This window comes from Meleagris gallopavo, chromosome 22 (genome assembly GCF_905368555.1).
Source record: "Meleagris gallopavo chromosome 22, MGAL_WU_HG_1.1, whole genome shotgun sequence".
NCBI classification, from domain to species: Eukaryota; Metazoa; Chordata; class Aves; order Galliformes; family Phasianidae; genus Meleagris; species Meleagris gallopavo.
In genome coordinates this window covers 12,453,573-12,465,132 of record NC_139425.1, presented here as the reverse complement: position 1 = coordinate 12,465,132, position 11,560 = coordinate 12,453,573, and the positions used below count along the sequence as shown (strand labels likewise).

The 11,560-nt window shown below is 42.9% G+C and overlaps 1 long non-coding RNA gene across 1 annotated transcript in view; it reads left to right on the top strand.

Moving 5' to 3' along the window:
- Nucleotides 1–7,564: 7,564 nt before the first annotated feature.
- LOC109370806 (uncharacterized) overlaps nt 7,565–11,560 on the top strand; it is a 119,812-nt gene continuing 115,816 nt past the window's right edge. The window contains exon 1 of the long non-coding RNA XR_014887756.1: nt 7,565–7,853. This is a non-coding gene — a long non-coding RNA (uncharacterized LOC109370806). The remainder of the gene's footprint in view (nt 7,854–11,560) is intronic.

Below are 11,560 nucleotides of genomic sequence, written 5' to 3'. Positions count from 1 at the left end.
CCGAGCAGATCTGGAAAATGCATAATGATGACAGCGCTGCCTCAGGCGCTGGGGTCGGGGGTCACGGTGTGGTGTTTCTGTGTATTCATTAACTTTCACAAGGGCAGATTGATCTTCTGTTTTTCAGGAACAGTAATGAACCATTTTCTTATTTTTAGGGAATATTCTATCGCTGCCTCTAGCCATGTAGCGCTTAAAGACAAGCTGTTTTCAAACAGGAGGTTCTAATTAGAACTTGGGCCTCAGCTGCACTGATTGCACTGTGCTTCCTCGGTGGATTTACAAGTGCCAGGAAATCAACTTGCCAGGGAGAAGGTTTGTGGTGTTGCGGTGGTTTTCTCTCCAGTTTGTAGCCCACACACCCTTCTGTTTGCTGACAAGCCTGTAAAAGGGCCTTAGCTGCAGACATGCAGGCAGGGTGGTTTGGGTTTGGGTATCTCCCCAGCTCTCTGCCTTCTCAATACTCTGGAAACATTAGAAATAGAAGACATGAGGTGTTACGCTTGTCCTAGGCCGGCTAAAATAAATGCACAGCCTCTCTGTGAGGTGAATGCCTGCCCTTTCTCTCATTTCTCTGGTTGCCATTCCTTACTGCCCTGTCCTCTGCTTTTGCATTCTGCTGAGAGCTTAAATCTAGCGTACAGTCTGCAGAGCTGGACAGGCTGCCTCTGTGTAGTGTGTGAAACCGTGCTTACATGAAACTACAGCTTTTAAGAAGACATTGTCCGCGTTTTGAGATCACTGGATAAAAGTCAGTACCAAATAGAAGGGCACTGGCAATGAGAAATTCACTTGTTAGTTTATCCTATCTCACTTACTGACTGAGCAGAGGGCTTAATTTTAGTGAGATGAAATATCTACAGACCAAATGATATAGAAAACCTTTTGTGCTGAAGGCAATGCATGCTTTCAGAATATACGATCCATAAAACTGAAATAAATAGTTGGATAAATATTTGTTTCTCCATAAACATGTAATGATGCGCCTGAAAGCCACACAGTATTAATGGTGCATGATCTCTATTTTTGGCACATTTAGTCAAATTAAAGCATACCTACATTTAGCAGAAATGAAGCACCTAACTATAGCTCTGCAATGCAGGAGGGGAAAAGATAGCAAGGTCAGATTGAGAGCTGCTCTGCCAGCTGTGAAGGATGCAGAGCTGCAGCTGCTGGAGGGCTCTGCTGTCCCTTTGGTGCCACTGAAATCCAACTACTGAAAACCACACTTGAGTTTGGCAATGTGTCACTTGGGGAGAGTTCTGTGTTAGGTTTAGCTGGAGTTCATTCCCAGCTCATCTTCTTGCTGGGGCTGCTGGCACAGGCCATCCAAAAGCAGAAGCACCAAGCAGGGGCAGCAATCTCTCTTGGTGTTGGTGCTGAGCTGTGCTGGCTCATGAAGATCGCTGAGTCGTGGTGTGAAGCTCTGCCTGAGTCAGAAGTGAAACAAAGGGAAGGTAGGTGATAACATTCAGGAGTGAATTCTGAAATTAAATCTTTGCATCTGAGTCACTATCAAGAGCACCTTCGGGTTTGTGTGTTATTCAAATTTCATATTAAGTTTCACTTTATTCTTGCCAAACAGGGTAGGACTGCCCATTAACTTCAAACCAATTAGGCTTGTGTTGTTTTATCATTGACAAAGGCTTTTTCATGCCAGGTGGGGAGAATTTGGCTGGAAAGCACTGGTCTGTAAGACAACTGGAATTAAGAACCCCTTTGGTGGAGGCACTTGTGGAAGATTTTTTGTGCTTTTCTTTGTATTCTTTCCCTGGGGTTACTCGTCCTGCTGCAGTGTGTTGTTTTACTGAGGAGCAGGTGTTTAAATCAGAGCACCAAGCAGATGACATCAGGAAGGGTTGGTTGTTTCTGGTGTCAGAGCTCCTCCAGGCTCTCTCCGGGAGCTGCGCAGCCCCAAATAAAACCTGACATTTGAGCAAATCCAGGTGATGTTTGTGTTATTTGCAATAGTCACCTCTTGATTCAGCTTTACAATGGGAAATTGAACAACTGAGCTGCTGAAGGCAGCAGGAATCCTTCCCTCTGGAATAGCTGGGCTGGGGTCAGGCAAGCTTTTGTTAACCCCGTTGGGACTGCATCACCAAATGGCAGTGGCATTATTACCAAATACTGATGTCCATGCGAGCATTAGGTCTGAAACACACAACACAAATCAAGAAATCCAAGTCCAGTAAAATAAAGAAAGAAAATCCTGGGAGTGGAAAGTTCACACTGCAATTCTGAATCTATTTGGATCTACTGATAAGCTGGTAGTAGTTCTTTACTACTTACTTTAAGAATAATGCTATCTTTTTATTAACAGTATTTATGTAATGCAGGTTGGGGTGCCAGAGAATGAGCCATGCTACATTTGCATGCAGGCTGGAAGCCCCAGGAACAAGAATGTTGAGTTACTCATGTTATTTTACTAGCATCGAGCACAGCAACACGCTGATAACTTAAATATCCATTTCCTCCCTCCGCAGCACAGATCGAAGATAGAATTCATTCCATCAGGGAAACACCCTCAGGAAATTCAGAGCTGTCGGCTGCAGCAGAGCTGAGCATAAAACACCTCTGGATCTATTAGTATGTGTGTCATTCCTGATGAGAGTCTTTAATCACCCCCACCAGATCTGGCGAGATAGGAATCTCCTGTTTTTTCTTTGCAGAATGAGTGGTGCAGATTTTTATTATTTCGTTCAATTTTTTTACTGTATTATTTTTAATAAATAGAATCAGCACTCAGTATATCCTATATACTGTTTACCAGTATGACCAGTAACTAACTGTCATTGCAGTTTGTTTTTGTGCGTGGTCAGATGTGGAATGAGGCAGTTCAGCCAAGGGGAATGATGAGCCATGAAAGCCATCACTACCCCATGGAAATCTGCAGATTGCCAATAATTTAATAAAACGTGGGCTGCCTTAGATCAAATACTCCTCCCTTTGCTCTGCAATGAAACTGTGAGATCCGAGCAGAAGGAGTGCTGAGATATTGTGCTTTCTGAATCAGGAAATTGCTGAGTACCTACAATCATCAGCTGCTTCACTTATTCTTGGTAGCAGGGCGTATCTGTGTAAATAGATGTTATGGTTCTGGCTGTAAGCAGGAAATGAAAAATAAAGTAGAAAGAAAAAACCCCAACAACTCCGCTGGAACAGAAAAATAAAAGCAGATGATTTCCAACCAATGCGAAGCGACTGTTAAAAAGTGGGGCACTGAATTTTGGAATATAAAATGGAAAGCCAATAGCAAGAGCTGCTCTTGCTGGTGGCACTGCTGGGGGTGGCAGGGGAGCTGGGCAATGGGCTGATGGCTGCAGCATGGCACACACACAGCTGTCCTGTGCGTTATGAGCATCTGCAGGATGACCTCACATAGGGAGCGAATGATGCAGTGCCTCACTATGTGGTACTGACACCTTTCAAATTATGTATGCCCAGTATTTATATCTATTGGTTGCAGAACAAATGCTTCAAAACTAAATTCCCATTTTGGTTGCTATGTAAGGTGCACAATTGATGGCCCAGATATTCTTCCTGTTCCTTTTCCTCCCGGCTCCAACAAAGCACAGCAGATGGTTACATTTACTGCTTCACCTCAGAGCACAGAGGAAGGCGCTGACTCTGCCATTATGCACCAAAATCCACATCTGACCCAAAGGACTGCGGCAGGAGCAGAGCCAAATAAGAGCCCCATTCATTAACATGATCTCTGTCATTCCCACAGGTGTGATTTTGGTTTTTCTTCCCTGGAATCTGCAGACTTTGGGTTTGTGGTAACCAGTCAGTTTCCTTGTGGGAGTGGGCTGAGTGGAGAGACTTCTGGGCTGTGAATTCATGAAGATTTTTCTTGGATTTATTACAGATAACGTTCATGCTTATTTGCTATTAAGTATGAGGGAGGTTGTTACGTTTGTGTGCTTTCCATTCCTTGAATCCTTGAAGGATGCACGTTACATCATTCTTTTCATGCTGCACTCAAAGTTAGTAGGCTAATTAATTTGGTGCCAAAGCCTAGCAAGAATACTTAAATCTCATAGCGTAATCGTGCTGGGGTCAGGTAAGGTGGTGTTTGTGGCTTTGCTTCTGTATCTCCTATAGGACTTAGTGGTATGAATTACCCAGAGTGATGCCATCAGAAGGGCTGTTCAGTGCAGAGCCCAGCAGTGGAAAGGCACAGCTCTGGGGCACACAGTGTGCACGTGGCAGGAGCGTGGTGCTGTGTGTGCAGGCAGTGGCTCCAGGTGACTCTCCATGCACTGAAATGTCTGCCTTTGGGCAGCAGAGATTGAATCCCTGGAGTAATGAAAGTGCCAAATACAAAATAATATCAAATGCCTCCTTTATTCTGATAACAAACGTGCCCAGGAAGGTTATAACGCCAGCTGAACGACCGGCACACCTTCACAATGACAGTGGTAGGAGCAAAGGACCAGCATGGCTCTCGCAGTGACTCTCTAGCAGCAGGTGGGGACTTCTCCTGTTGCACTGTACAGACTCAGCTCCAGTGACCTGGCAGGGTAAAGTGGCTGAAATCCACTCCCTGGGAAACTTCGCATCTATGGGTGGAAAGCTGCCATTGCTGCTTATCTGCCAGCTGGAGTCTCAGCAAGCTGTATTTCCTTCTTGAGCTTGTTATCTGATTTCAGTTCTGTCAGTGAGATGATTCCCAAATACCCTGGGGGATGTTCTTCATTCTGGGTGTTCACTGTCTGTAAATGCCCCCAGCCCCATATATTTGTTTTCTGCAGACTGGAGTCTGGAACTGAAGCAATAAACTCTGCAGTTTGTTGTGGCTGCGCAAAATCTGCAATCTGATTTATTAATTCACCTGTTCTGAGGGTTTTGTTTTCAGAGCTGTCTGCTGCAGTTCAAAGTGTCCTCTGTGTTTCCTTTTCAGTATTTTCCCCCTATAGCTACAACTGGTTTTTCCCAGGTGCACCGTTCATGCCGTTCACCTGTCATCAGCTCTTCCCCAACCCTAAATAACCCAGCAACAAACGACCCCCAAACAAAAGCAAAGATCTTGATAGATGTAAATTTTTACCGCATTTCAGAAGTTATCTTGGTCTGCTCGTGATTTCTAACCTCATTAACAATGTTGCTGAATAGTGTGAAAGGACTTCTTTGCGTATTTGACATATAGGACTTCTATATTTGACATATAGAAGAGGTAGTGAAGGAAATGTCATTTTAGCTGTTTGGGTTTGTCCTTAGGATTTATCTTTGCTGTGGGCTTAAAGTAATCTTGCCTGCGTTTTTCCTCAAACTCCTCTACCCTCTCTGCCTGTACTCCAGGGTCCTTTTACAGGACTGGAGCACAGGCAGAGGAAGAACAAACATCAGAGGCAAATCATGCAACCCATTGCATCCTACTTGGCCTTCATACAGATTGTGGTACTGTTAGCTGTGAGAGGTACTGACTTAAGATAAGGAGCACTTCCATCACCAGTGTGGAAGAGAATAATTTTTTGGTCCCAGAACCCACCTATGAAGACACTTAAGTGCACCATGCTCGTCTCCTAACTGCCAAATGTCTCTCCAGGAAACTCACTTTGAGTTCTCACATTAGAACTCAGTGTTACTCAGAAATAAGCGTTCTGCTACTGGGTTCTCAGGGATCACTGTGGACAGCTGCCATACAGAGCTGCTATCAGCTTCAGATAAATGCATTGCAGTCCAAGAAGCACGCTATGTACTTTGGCTTTTTGGTAAATATTGATGCTTCTTATTATTCAGTAGCAGAGAACACAAAAAATTAAGTTTCTTCACCAAGCTCTATCAGTATCTCAGAAGTATTTCCCATTCCTTTGGACTGTTTAAGCATACACATTAAAAGAACATTTTTTAAGTACTTGAAATGCCTCACTGTTATACACTGAATAATGAAGAACAACAGAATTTTGTCTCTTTCAAAACAGAACAGTGAATTTTGGGATACTGCTGACCCTTCTGAGGCATCTGGTTGCCAGCATAATGGGTCTCGATGGGGATTCATAGCTATAGTGGAATTTTTCAAGCTACAGTTTAATATTTGGAAGTCATGCAACAAAATGTTTTCCCAGGCTCAGATGCCTCAATCAATAGTCTTAAAAGTGATCAGGTAGAAACCACACAGAGACCAAAATTAACTACACCACCAATCCACAACCTTCAAGTAAAGTAATCCTGAAACAGTTTTTGCTTTATTTCCTGAAAGTGAAGACTAACTCTTATCTCTTTCTGTGCTGCAAGGTCCCAGGTAGGTTTGGGAGTAAGAGAAAAATCAGGCTGAGGGTTTCAGGCAAATCTGAGGGAAATCAGTGGTGGAATGTAGCATGTGGCAGACTGTGCCATCCTCTGGGATTATATTGGACAGAACTGTTTGAGTGCCTAAACAAAACTGCCTGCAAGCAGTGGCTGCTTGTTGGCTGATCTGTCTGTCCCTGCTGAGAAATCTGAGAGGGAGGGAGGAAGTATTTCTGTGGGATCCTATGGCTCCTCACTGGAATTTCTTATGTGGTTCCTATAGCACTGCATTTTACTTTGTATCTCTTAAGGTTTCTTTTATCAAGTAAGGGCTTCTGTCTTTTTGAGTTCAGCATGGATGGGAGGAGGTGTCACAGTCATGTTGGACATCAGTGTGGTCTGAAAGAACAAATCTGATGTTCAGATAAAGCTATGTAAATTATTAATGGAAAGCTTATCGGATCTGTTCAAGATAGTACAGATTGACATAAAAAAGAATGTATTTGAAACTGGCAAGAAAGGAAGTAACTGAAAGCTTTTGTTTCATTTATTGCTATCTTTGCCTCAGAAATGTTAAAAAGATGAATAATGGTGAAGAATTCTTGTGAATTTCATCTGGTTTTGGAGAAATCAGAGCTAGAAGGTTGCAGAGTGCAGCAGGGGAGACCTGGACTCACCCAACTTTCAATAATTTCTATTGCTATCTGTACTCAACTTCGTGAACTGTTGTGTGCATCAGCCCAATGAAGTGAAAACAATGCTCCTTAATTTCGTAACAGCACAGATACAGGAAATTTGGGCAGCAATGTACCTGGGTGTTGAAGCCTGATGCAGTGCAGTGATTCTCAACAAGTTCTAAGGTGAAGTCATCACTACCACTGAAATGCAGCCTCCGTTCCCTTCTAAACACGGTGTGTCGTACAGAAAGGGCAGGTGATTACCGTTTCACCACAAAGTCAAATGTATTTGCCCTTTTTATTAAGTACTCTTGCAGTAACCAAGAGAAAATGACTCAATTTGCGATTCAATTAGGTCCTTAAAGACAGTGATACCACACAGTCATTTCATTAAGCTTTTGGTTTTTAACTTAATTAAATGTTAATGTTTCAAGCTAATTCCTCATACACGAGAGAGAACTGATCAGAGAAAGACTTGTATCTTATCGTCAGCCAGTGTTGGGAAACAGCAGGGGACAGCTGGATCCATGACACAACTTAGTGCAGCAGTAAGGCTGTTATGCTTTGGCCAGAGTGCTTCACTCAAAGCCAATTTGTCAGCTTCAGACCTCAAAGTTCAGCATACCAACTCAATACCCTCTCACTTTGATCCTGCCTTGATAGAGAATCGCTTGCTCTAGCTAACAGGAGGAGACTTAGCACACAACTAGGTGTATGGGAATCACTCAGTCGTGGCCTGAGTCAGTGATTGAGCATCTGGTGAAAGGACACAGCCAGCCCTGGAGCACAGGTGAAAGCAATTCACCTATGGGACTGGAAGAGGTGGAACCAGATTCCACCCCTCCCTAAGCCTCATTTTAGGGCTGGCTGCCATAGGGGTAGGCTCTCTACCTGGAGATCCTTCCTTTGGGAGCATTCTGTGAGCCCTGAGCCTTGGGGCAGGTAAGCAAATCTTTCTTTCTTTAACTTGGTTGTGCTTATCGCTGCTTTTTTGGGTAGTTTAGAGCTAGTTATCAGCTGTCACCTTTCCCTGTGTGGGGAAAGGAGACTTTTTTTTCAATATATGAGTGTGAAGTACTGTGTTGCCTGCTGACTTCTAATTTTTTTGTTTCTAGTTAACCAGATTGAATTTGAAAGCGTGTAGAACTTGCTCTCCCACGTTGCAATCCTTGCTTATTATGAGATTCCTCCTTCCCTGAGAATGTAACCCCTGCCCAGGCCTAATGGCTCAGCGGTCTGATTACCCATTATGAATAGAGACTCTATCTGGAAGGGAGTAGTCCTCCCATAGGAGCTCAGGGGAGAGCTGCTTTTCAGCTCACTTTTCAGCTCATCTGCCTCATACTGTTTGCTTCTTGCTGCAGCTGTGCCAACAGCATTAACCACACTGCTACCACAGGTGGAAATCACCTCTGATGGATTGGATTTCTTTACTGCTGTGGTCAAAGGATGAGACATGAGTGAGTTCGGGGGGTGAAGCAGAGCCAGCTGCTAGGGTCGGTGCACGCCTGGAAACAAAGCTCTCAGAGATGGGCGGCTATTGTTGTGTGATTGGAGACTGTCTCCAGTGGTGTTACTGATATAAAATGTATCTCCCTGCTTTTTTTTTTTTTTTTAACTCAAAAAAGAAGCTGTTTTGGATCTTTAGGAGTGAATTCACATAAAGGGAGTTGGTGCTATAGCAACCATTCATCTGAACGAGTGTTCTGCTGGGAATATTCAGGCTCTGACTTTCGTCGTTTATTTTTCCTGTAGCCATTCAGCTCTAGCTCCTGCAGCTTTTGCTTTCAGAAGAAATCAGTGTTTGTCTTTAGGGAACTGCTTTATTTGCTGTTTCTGCCTTCCTAGTTTTCAGGTTTCCCAGAAAACCCTCTGTTTTTAAGGATAGTATAACATCATCAGGGTATCGTTAGCCTGATTGGTTAAAGCATGTGGTCTTCAAGAGGAGGATGTGGGGAAAGCAATACTCAAAGTAACCTGCACCAAAACCACTTTGGCTAGTGGTTGCTAAAGTACAGCTTTCATTTCCATCCCCGTCAGCTCCTTCCAGTAATACATTGGCAGTTTAGTGGTGATTTGGCCCCAGATAATCGTATCAGCTGTGTTAAAGTGGCCAGGGACATTTGTATACATGAAATAGTAAGCCAAGAGGATGGCTGCTCTCTTCATTGCTTAGATCAGATGCTCGTGGCTCTCTCAGAGCTTTTGGAACAAACGTTCTAATTTTCTAATACCCTTTGTGAATGTTGGGAGTGTAAAATACTCCTATAAAACAAGGTTAAGGCAAAAATACCAGTGGCAGGCTGTCTTTAACAGCACAAACAGGGTTCGTGCTGCTCTTCTGAATTGAAGTTGGAGACAGCTGAGCTCTCAGTGTAGTGACAACTAGGGAACTTGATTGGTTGCAAATTTAAGATTAATCGTTCTTGATGGTTCAAGGAAGTGTTAGTTGAAAAGATGACCAAAATTACGCTTTGACAGAAGTAACTCTTATAATGAAACTGAAGCACTGTATTTGCTGCACCTGTGGCTGTCTTGGCCTCTCAGGCTGAAAGTTGCTTAATGAGGTGGCCTATTGTACAGGCTTTGATATGCAGGCACAGTTTTTCATTTTAATCATTTTTCAGTTTTCTAGAGGAGAATTGGGCAGACCAAAGGCAGAATGATGTGACTAATTGAAAAATAGTACAATGCTTTCCTGAACGCAGCTACCTTAGTCAGAAGCACATACATGTGCACTTCTATGTGCTTAATGTACCCTTTCAGCTTTGGCTGCTTGTGTTAATTATTGCACAGGCTGGTGGTTACACACTGACATATGTGAACTGTGGGGGGTTGAAGAGGGATTGACAGTGAAACCCTGAAAGGAGTAAAGTACAACCTTTTCTCTCCTCTGATCTCATGTCAGGAGTTGCTCATACTTTGAAAAGGGCCATCGTTCTTTCATGGCAACTTGTTAACATTTAGATTATCACTGTGTTTCAGTGTGCTGCCATGCCTTGCTGCTACAAAGACGGCGGAGAATTGATGGTGCAGCCAAACTGCCCTGTTTTGAATGCAGAACTGACTTTCATTTAAAAATTTAAAGGTGAAAAATAATATTCACTCTTCCAGTATTTGTTAATTGATGGCTCCGAGGTGCAAAAGTAATGAAGCTTTCACAGCTGCATCTCAGAGGTGAAGGCTGAAGCTGAGTGCTCAGCAATAGATTCAAGGGGTTCACTGGGAGTGAAACAGCCATGGTCTGTACCTGGAGGGATGAACATTGTCTGCATGTTCATTGTTGGTGAATGATACAGGTTCCTAGAACGCAAAATACTTGCTAAATCTTCATAGGGAAATTGAGTGTCATGCTGCACCTTCTTGGGTTTGGTGGCCAAAGGGATCAGAATTCATTTTAGAACACTATGAAACAGCCTATGCAAGTAAGGATAAAATAAAAGGTCAGCTGGCCTCCCTGTAGGTGAGAAGCAAGTCCCTAGCTATTGTTCTTGTTGCTTCAGTGACCTCAATAGTTAATTATCGTTCCTCACAGTTGAAATGCTGCTTTCTCCATTAACTTCTATCACTTCAGCTGTCATATCTGAGTTCATTCAGTGAAAAAATGTTTATTCTCCTTTCTTCTGAAGTGGGAACGCAGTGATTAGCCATATAGTCAGGAGATGTTGATCTTACTAGAAGTCCTATACTTTGACATGAATGGGAGTTATGCATCCTCAAACTATGTTAGGTATCCTCCTTACACAGGTACTGTGTAGAGTCAGTATTTAGCTGCCTAATGTGAAGTCAGAGGAAAGACTTACACTAATTTCTGTCTGCTCTGAATCAGGCTAGAAGTATGAAATAACTATATCTGCAGGATTACAGCAATGAAAGAGTAAAGGAAGATCTCTTCTCTACAGTTCCATCCGCTCTGACGATGCTCTGGGGTGGCACTCCTCAAAGCGTGCCAACTAACAATTGGTTCTACCTTTTGGAAAATAGATTAAAATGTGGATCTGCTTCATTCCTTATTTTGTCACTGAATACCATCATTAACTGAAGATGGGACTGTTCCTTGAGCACCCAAAAGATGCAGTGTTACTTCATCTTTATTTCTCACTATCAATATGCTTCGCTTTGTGGTTGTTGCTACTCTTGTGCTGGAGAAAAGCCATTTGGACTAAGAAATCATCTTAACAAAATGTAAATTATTCCAAAGGGTCCATCTACATAAGTACACATTCATCTACTTCTTAAATATGTAGCAGAGTCTTTCCCTTGAGGAGACCATGGAGCTGTGAAAATATGTAATGGTAATTAATTACTGCCCAAGAATAGATTAATACTGCATGGTAGGAATAATAAAACAAAATGTATGTAACTAAGTGGTGTCTGTAGGGTAATGCAAACTGAGAAGAGGTATTAGACTGTGGCAGTGTTATATTTAATATCCCATCAAAAGGAAAGTGTGCTTTTCCAGTTGAATAGTTGTCATTGTTCATATTTTGAGCAATAAAAATATTTCTGATTGCCCGAGAGAGCTGGCTTTGCTGTTGCTGCAGAAAAAGCCATTTCTTCTTTGAGGAGTTGCTGTTGGGCATATTGTCTGTGCTGTTGGTCTGTGCTGTGGCTTTAAATAGCATTGCCCTGACTGTTTGTGTATAAGC